This window comes from Cinclus cinclus, chromosome 2, assembly GCF_963662255.1.
Source record: "Cinclus cinclus chromosome 2, bCinCin1.1, whole genome shotgun sequence".
In the NCBI taxonomy this organism is placed as follows: domain Eukaryota; kingdom Metazoa; phylum Chordata; class Aves; order Passeriformes; family Cinclidae; genus Cinclus; species Cinclus cinclus.
Window position 1 is genome coordinate 53330489 of NC_085047.1, and position 6881 is coordinate 53337369.

The window sequence follows — 6881 nt, forward strand, 5'->3', positions numbered from 1 at the left end:
CATAAGCAGGGACTCAGGACTTAAGTTTCTTAAAGCTTATCTATATGTCTTTTTGGCATCTAGTTTTAAAAGGTTGATTTAAGTATGAAAAAGGGCCTACGGGAAGGCTGGAGAGAGACTTTTTGCTAGGGCATGTAGTGATAGAACAAGGGATAATGGTTTTAAGCTGGAAGAGGGTAGATTTAGCTTAGATATTAGGAAGAAATTCTTTACTGTGCGGATGGTGAGGTGCTGGCACTTGTTGCCCAGAGAAGTTCTGGATGGATCCCTGGAAATGCACCAGGCCAGGTGGATGGGTCCTTTAGCAATCTGGTCTAGTGGAAGGGCTGTAACTAGACGATCTTTAAGATCTCTTCCAACTAAATCCATTATAGGATTCTATGATTTTATGCATAAAATCCTTGCTAAATTATTAGAAGTAGTTTCACTTCTCAATGGTAACTGCTGGCAAATCTAATCTATAAATTACTCAAAACCTTTGAATCACAACCTGCTAGGTTCTGCTTTGTATGATTTGAAAAACACTTTTTAAGAGCAGATCAGCATAGACACATGTATAGAAATGAAAATAGAACATTACTGAGGGATTAATACTGCATCTCATGTTCCAGGACTTTCCTGAATTTATTGCCATCAGAAGCCTGTAGTGTTGAACTATTCTTTTAGCATGTGCTTGCTCCCGCTGTGATTATGTGCAAAGTTACATGATCTTCTCAAATCCATATTTCTTCAACTTTCAAGAAGAATTTCCCATGCAGGATGGAATTGCCTGAACACATGTATTTTTAGAATAGCTATGCACAGTAATATATACAAGCCTCAGCTAAATGCAGTATTCCTTCTAGGTTTTTACTGGGCACTTGCAGATGTTCTGTGGATTGGATATGCAGATGTATGACTTGAAACACCATCCTACACTTGCAGCTTCTCCTACCATTGCTTTTTTGTGCTTTTGAATTTAGAAAAAATCTTTCTGACATTCCATCAAACAGCAGAACACTTGACATCGTTGCGGTGCATTTTATTCTGAGGGTTATTAGTATGAAAATAGGGCTTATTTTCTCCATGCTTTATTCTGCCAAGAAGCATTCAGCAATCCCTGACTCTTGCAGACTGTTTCTAAAAACTCACTTAAAGACAAGCTCAGTGTCAGTATGTTTACCTAAAGAGGATGAAGGCAGAAAGTGGGCTCTGTAACTTTAAAGCAGCTAAAATCCAATCAAAATTTCTAATTCCCCAGGCTGCGAATAAGTACAGAGATACATATATTTAGTTTTAATGATCTGTAAATGGGTGGGTGGTAACCAAGGAGGCCACCAAGGACCAGTGGCTTGATCCAGGAAAAGATAGATGCAAGGACTTTGTATCTAAGCCATGTGCATCTGTGCAGGAAGAAATACTTTTCTGTCAGGGAATTTAGCCTATGCAGAATGAAGGCTGAGTTCTTATTCATGAATGAGTTCTTATGCATGAACGATGTTGCACTGTGTTATGCACTACAGACACGACTTAAATTTGTACCACTTGCCTGATGTAAAATACACCTCTATTAACTGCAAGATTTCCTACGTGTATACAGCACTATATTTCTTATTTCAGTCTTATAAGTCTTACTTTTTCCTAGGATGGCAAATAGTGTAAGCTTAGGATCTTTTTATTTAAAACCAAAATGTCTTGCAATGCTTTCCACAGAGCTGCAATAGATATTTAATTCTGCTATTAACAGGCAGAGTTTCTTGGCTTGAAAAACCCTTTTTTCTTCTTTCCAAAAGCAGCAACACTCTTGCTCTTTTTTTTTTTTCCTTCTGAGTTCATCTGATCTATATATCTCATTTCCAGCTTACTCCAGAAAAGCCAAAGATTTCAGAGAAGATAGCAACACACTCTGCAGGTTCTATTTACTAAATAAGGAGCATAAGGCAGAGGAAGTTTTGCCAGAGCTGGTTCTGTCTGGGTTATGAACCTAAGTGAATTCAATAAACTTAAACAAACTCCTTCCTCTCTGGAGACAAAATAATGAAGCATCAATATGAGATAGTGCTTCTGATCTCAAAAGAAATATATGCTCATCATATTATGGGTACAGAGTTAGAAATTAACAAGTTTATAAGGCAATTTTTGGAAAACTGTACAGTGGCTGGTTTGAGCTCCAACCTAAAGCATTCAGCCTCTGAAGGTAAGGTGCAATATTTAATCTTTTGCAATTTTTGTAGGAATTTAATTTGCTACAAGAAGGTGTGGATTCTGCAAAGAAATGTGTTTTCTTCATAAAGTAATTGATTTCTGTTTTCTCTTTAGAATGTCATTGTGCTGATGTCCCAATGTGTAAGTTATTACAAATAACATTTTCTGCTTGTTAGCAATATGGTTTGAATTCACAAGTCCAGGAGAGGTAGCTGCAGGTAGGACTATTTTGGATTAATTAAAAAAAAAAAAAAAGAAAAAAAAGTTGTTTTTTTTTTTCTTAAATTTCCAATGCTGCATTAACTGAGGCTGAACTGAAGTTAAGAAGTGTTCTCTAACACCACAGATGTTATTTTTAACCTAGTAAAATTCACTAAAGTTCTTCCTTAAAACCTTTCTCAGGCAGTTCCACAACTGCTCAGGCTCAAGCCCTCCCTAGCTATATTCTTTAGCACCTCTTTAATTTATGACCCCTGAAAGTTTCAAACCACTAAGCAAAATTAGAATTTACTCCCACCTTATTACCAACACCTAGTCTGCAAAATCACATTGTTTAAGTATAGCAACAGTCTTGTGCTGCTCCTGCACAATTTCCCAGTCATTAGAGTAACTCTCTCCAGACAGAGAAGGCTCAGATTTAATAGCCTTCTCTGCTTGTGGGAGCATCAGTTACAGTTCATGGAATCATACAATTATTTACATTAAGAAAAAAACATTTAGCTCATCAAGTCCAGCCATGAACCCAACGCTACCAAGTCTACCACTCAACCACGTCCCTCTGTGCTTCTTCTGCACATCATTTAAATACCTTCAGGGATGGTTATTCTACCACTTCCCTCAGCAGCCAGTTCTACTGCCTAACCACCCTTTTGGTGAAGCAATTGCTCCTAATATCCAATTTAAATCTCCCTTGGTACAACTTGAGGCCATTTCCTCTTGTCCCATTGTTTCTGACTTGGGAGAAGAGACTGAATCCTTTCACTACACCCTCCTTTCAGGCAGTTGTACAGAGCGGTAAGATCTCCCCCAACTCTTCTCCTCTCCAGGCTAAACAACCCCACCTCCCCCAGCTGCTCCTCACAGGACTTCTGCTCCAGACCTTTCATCATCTTCATTGCCCTTCTTCGGACTTCATTGCTGTGATTTCCCTGTAAAATGACAGTACCAGAAAGGTTACTGTGTTTTAATGCAGAGGCTTCTTTCCTTTTTGTAGTGATTTTGCAGTGTAGTAGTGAGTAGCAGAAGTAAAGACTTGCTGAGTGAGAGACTTGGGATTTCGAGCAAGGTGAGCAGGACACTACTGCAGCAGAGAGGGGCAATATCAGTATCATCTCTGTCATACCCTTATTGATTATTTTTTTGTGCTTCATATTTATTAAAACAGGATAAGATTCACAGATCCTTTCCTAGTGACAAGCAAGACTGCTGCTTTCATGCAATTATGAAATGCATACATTTCTTCTCATGGGATTCAAAGCCCTTCTTATCCTGCAGTTCCACTCATACTGTATAGAAGCACAGCAGAGTTATTTCTTGGCAGAAATTTGTGCTCATTTTGGAAAAGGACAGTTATGCCAACCACTTGTTACTTTGGTCGACTTGAGGACTCTTTTTTGTCCCTTGGGGGTAAAGCAGATGGAAATCTGAACAAAACCTGGAGCACCTCATTAAAAAAAAAAAAAGAAGAAAAAAGAAAAAAAAAAGAAAAAATTAAGATCCATATCTGCAACAAATACAGCAAATATTTGGACCATCCAATTTATCTGCTCTTTCTGCTGCTGCCTGCTTGCTTATCCATCCTTCTAAACATGTGAAAGAACTCATTTTTCTTCTTTATGCTCCCTACTTCATGGGCTGAAATATGACTGACAATCACCAGAGGATGGTTCTATGTACTACATCCCCTTTCTGATTCTTGCTATGGTTTATAACAATACAAGACTAAAGAACATAAAATACTGAGTAACAAGGAGCGTGTCCTGTCAGCCACTTCTGAGCAGTAGTTTGTGTGTGTGTGTTGAACCATTCATTACAAAAGAAGTACTGGGGATGCTTACTGCTTCTGGAAGAGGTTGTTTTCAGGTAATATATGGCACTGAGGGACAAGGTTTAGTGTTGGACTTGGCAGTGATGGGTTTACAGTTGGATTCTGTGATCTTAAAGGTCTTTTTCAACCTAATTGATTCTATGATTCCTTTTAGGCTGCTTTACAGAAGATATGAGGTTTAGGCCATCATCCTTTCTTTAATATTTCTGTGTCCCTTTGTGTCTACACGGTCTACTTCTCTCACCCTCGGCCAATTCTGACACTGTGAGAATCGTCTCACAGCTCCCTAAAATTTCATTAATAGGAAGAACTGCACAGAAAAGTACTATGTGTTTCTTGGCAGAGGGAAAGGTCCAATTGTAGGAGGTCTTCCCTTGTCATACATTGATCACAAGAATCCCAAACCCTCCAAACAGGTAATTTTTGAGTGGAGATAGTATGAAACTTCCACAAAGCCAACTGCTACCTATAAATATGTAACAAACTCCAGATATTCCACTGCTCATGTAAAGGCTTGTTAATATTCTTTTTCTAAACCCCTGTTCAAACTGAGGAAATTGAATGCTACCTAAATATTATTAATATTGTCCTTGCCTCTCATGATATTTAAGGAAAGAACAAATATTAGCTAATACTTTTGAAATATGTTTTCTCTTCCTAGTCCAGAAAACACCTAAATATATTCTATTTTATCCTACAGAGGGGCAAGCACATTGCCTTCAGTTCAATAACAATTTTTAAATTTGTCATTTTCAGCCAAACTGAAACAAGTAGTATAGACAGATTTCTCTCTGTGTTTGGGCTTCTTTGTGGATATTAATAACTTGGATGACAATACAATCTATTTCTACATTAGCAGATACAAGTATTTTGCACCAAAAATATGCTGCTTGGCAGATCTTTTAACTATGAGTCAGAGAGACAATTGTAACCCTACACAAACAATGTCTGTCAAGGCTGTCTGTTTTGGAAAGACAGTCTTTTTGAGAACTGTAATGCAAGTTTCTCAGATGGTGAAAATCATCAGAGTCTCCCAAGCCGTCAGAGAACTAAAACCAATTCAGGTTGTAGTTCAGCTCCTCAGCAAAACTCAAATCACCACCTTTAATGAAGGTACCAGTACTTAAGGCCCCACAAATCAAATCAGCTTTGATACATAAAATGTTGGAGCTCAGAGCAGTTGGCCTCGCTCAAGATATTGCAACAGCAGCTGCACGTGCTGTCAGCTAATCCACAATTAGCCTAGAACATCAGTAGGTGAAATAAAATAAACATCCAGCTTGCTGGTGGACTATTCAAATCTCCCTACTGTAAATTATTTTTTTCCACTCATGTTGAAACCCATCTAGTTCAATTTCTGCTCCATCAATAAAGTCAACCTGGCCTAGGAAATCATACACATGATCAGATGAAAAGTTTTCTCAACTCTATGGACCAGTCACCAAATTTATACCATGTACTATGGGACCTGAGGCACTCATATCAAATGTGGCCATATCCACTATAGATACCTACACATAAGTCCCTGAATCTGAATTACTCCCTTTAAACCAAATCAAAAGCTGTGCTCATGGTGGCAACAAAATTGAGAAGCTCCCTTGGAATGACAAAACTTTAATTGTATCTGTGGCATGTATGGGTAGAGAACTGCAAGAGAAGATTCAAAATACTCGGTAGGACAAGGGTGACAATGAGAGAATAGCCAGGATAAAGTTAACAACAGAGGGTTCCCTGGAGCCCTCTGAAAACATTTGAGGAAATATGAAATGCTGAAGGTGTGTGCAGAACATGAACAAGAACTGCCTTTTCACAGAATATAAAATGGAGCTCTGAGATGGGGAGGCAGAAAAAGTCAAGGCAGCAGTGGCTGAAGGCACTTAGACTGTCATGCAGTAATTAATTAGGACATAAGGTCAGAGACAGCATGCATGTGTTTTATGTATTAGCAATGAAGACAGAACAAAGAGAATTAAGTTATGCACAAGCTAAAGTAACAAGTGTTTATGCCAAGGATCTTCCTCTGGTCTGTCATTTCTGGAAGAATGTACTGGAAGAATTAAGAATCCTGTGGTGGTAGTCAGGCTGTAGGCAGCCTGTGTGAGCAAGAGCAAAAATTAACCACACAGGCAGTACTTATTACATAGCAAGATGGGACTTCATGTTAGCACTAACATTCATGAAGCACTATAAGATCCCAGTCCCTTCCAAAGTACTATGAGCTTTCACAAATGCATGCTTTACAACCCAGCAAAAAACGAAACATCCAGTGAGGATGTGCTGTGTATAAGCTATTGCTGAGGCTAATTATGGAAAGAAATGAGTTTAAAGGAAAAATATGTGAAAGAGATGAGGGAGTTTTGTAGGTCAGAACTGTGATGTGGTTAGGTTATTGTGATTAACTCTACATCATCACTAAAACAAGCGATAGCAGCAAAATCTCTGATAAGGGAAGGAATGAAGGATAGATGGGAAAAGGAACAGAGATATAGGGCCACGTATAAAGCTCATAAATTCAGTGGTTAGTGGATGCATATTAGGCAGGGCATTACACTATGTGTTTTTTTACTTGCCAATTGGAGCAGAAGGACAGGTGAGTGAATTTTAAAGAGAAGTGCTTCCATGAAAGCCACATCTACCTTCCTGGCAAGTG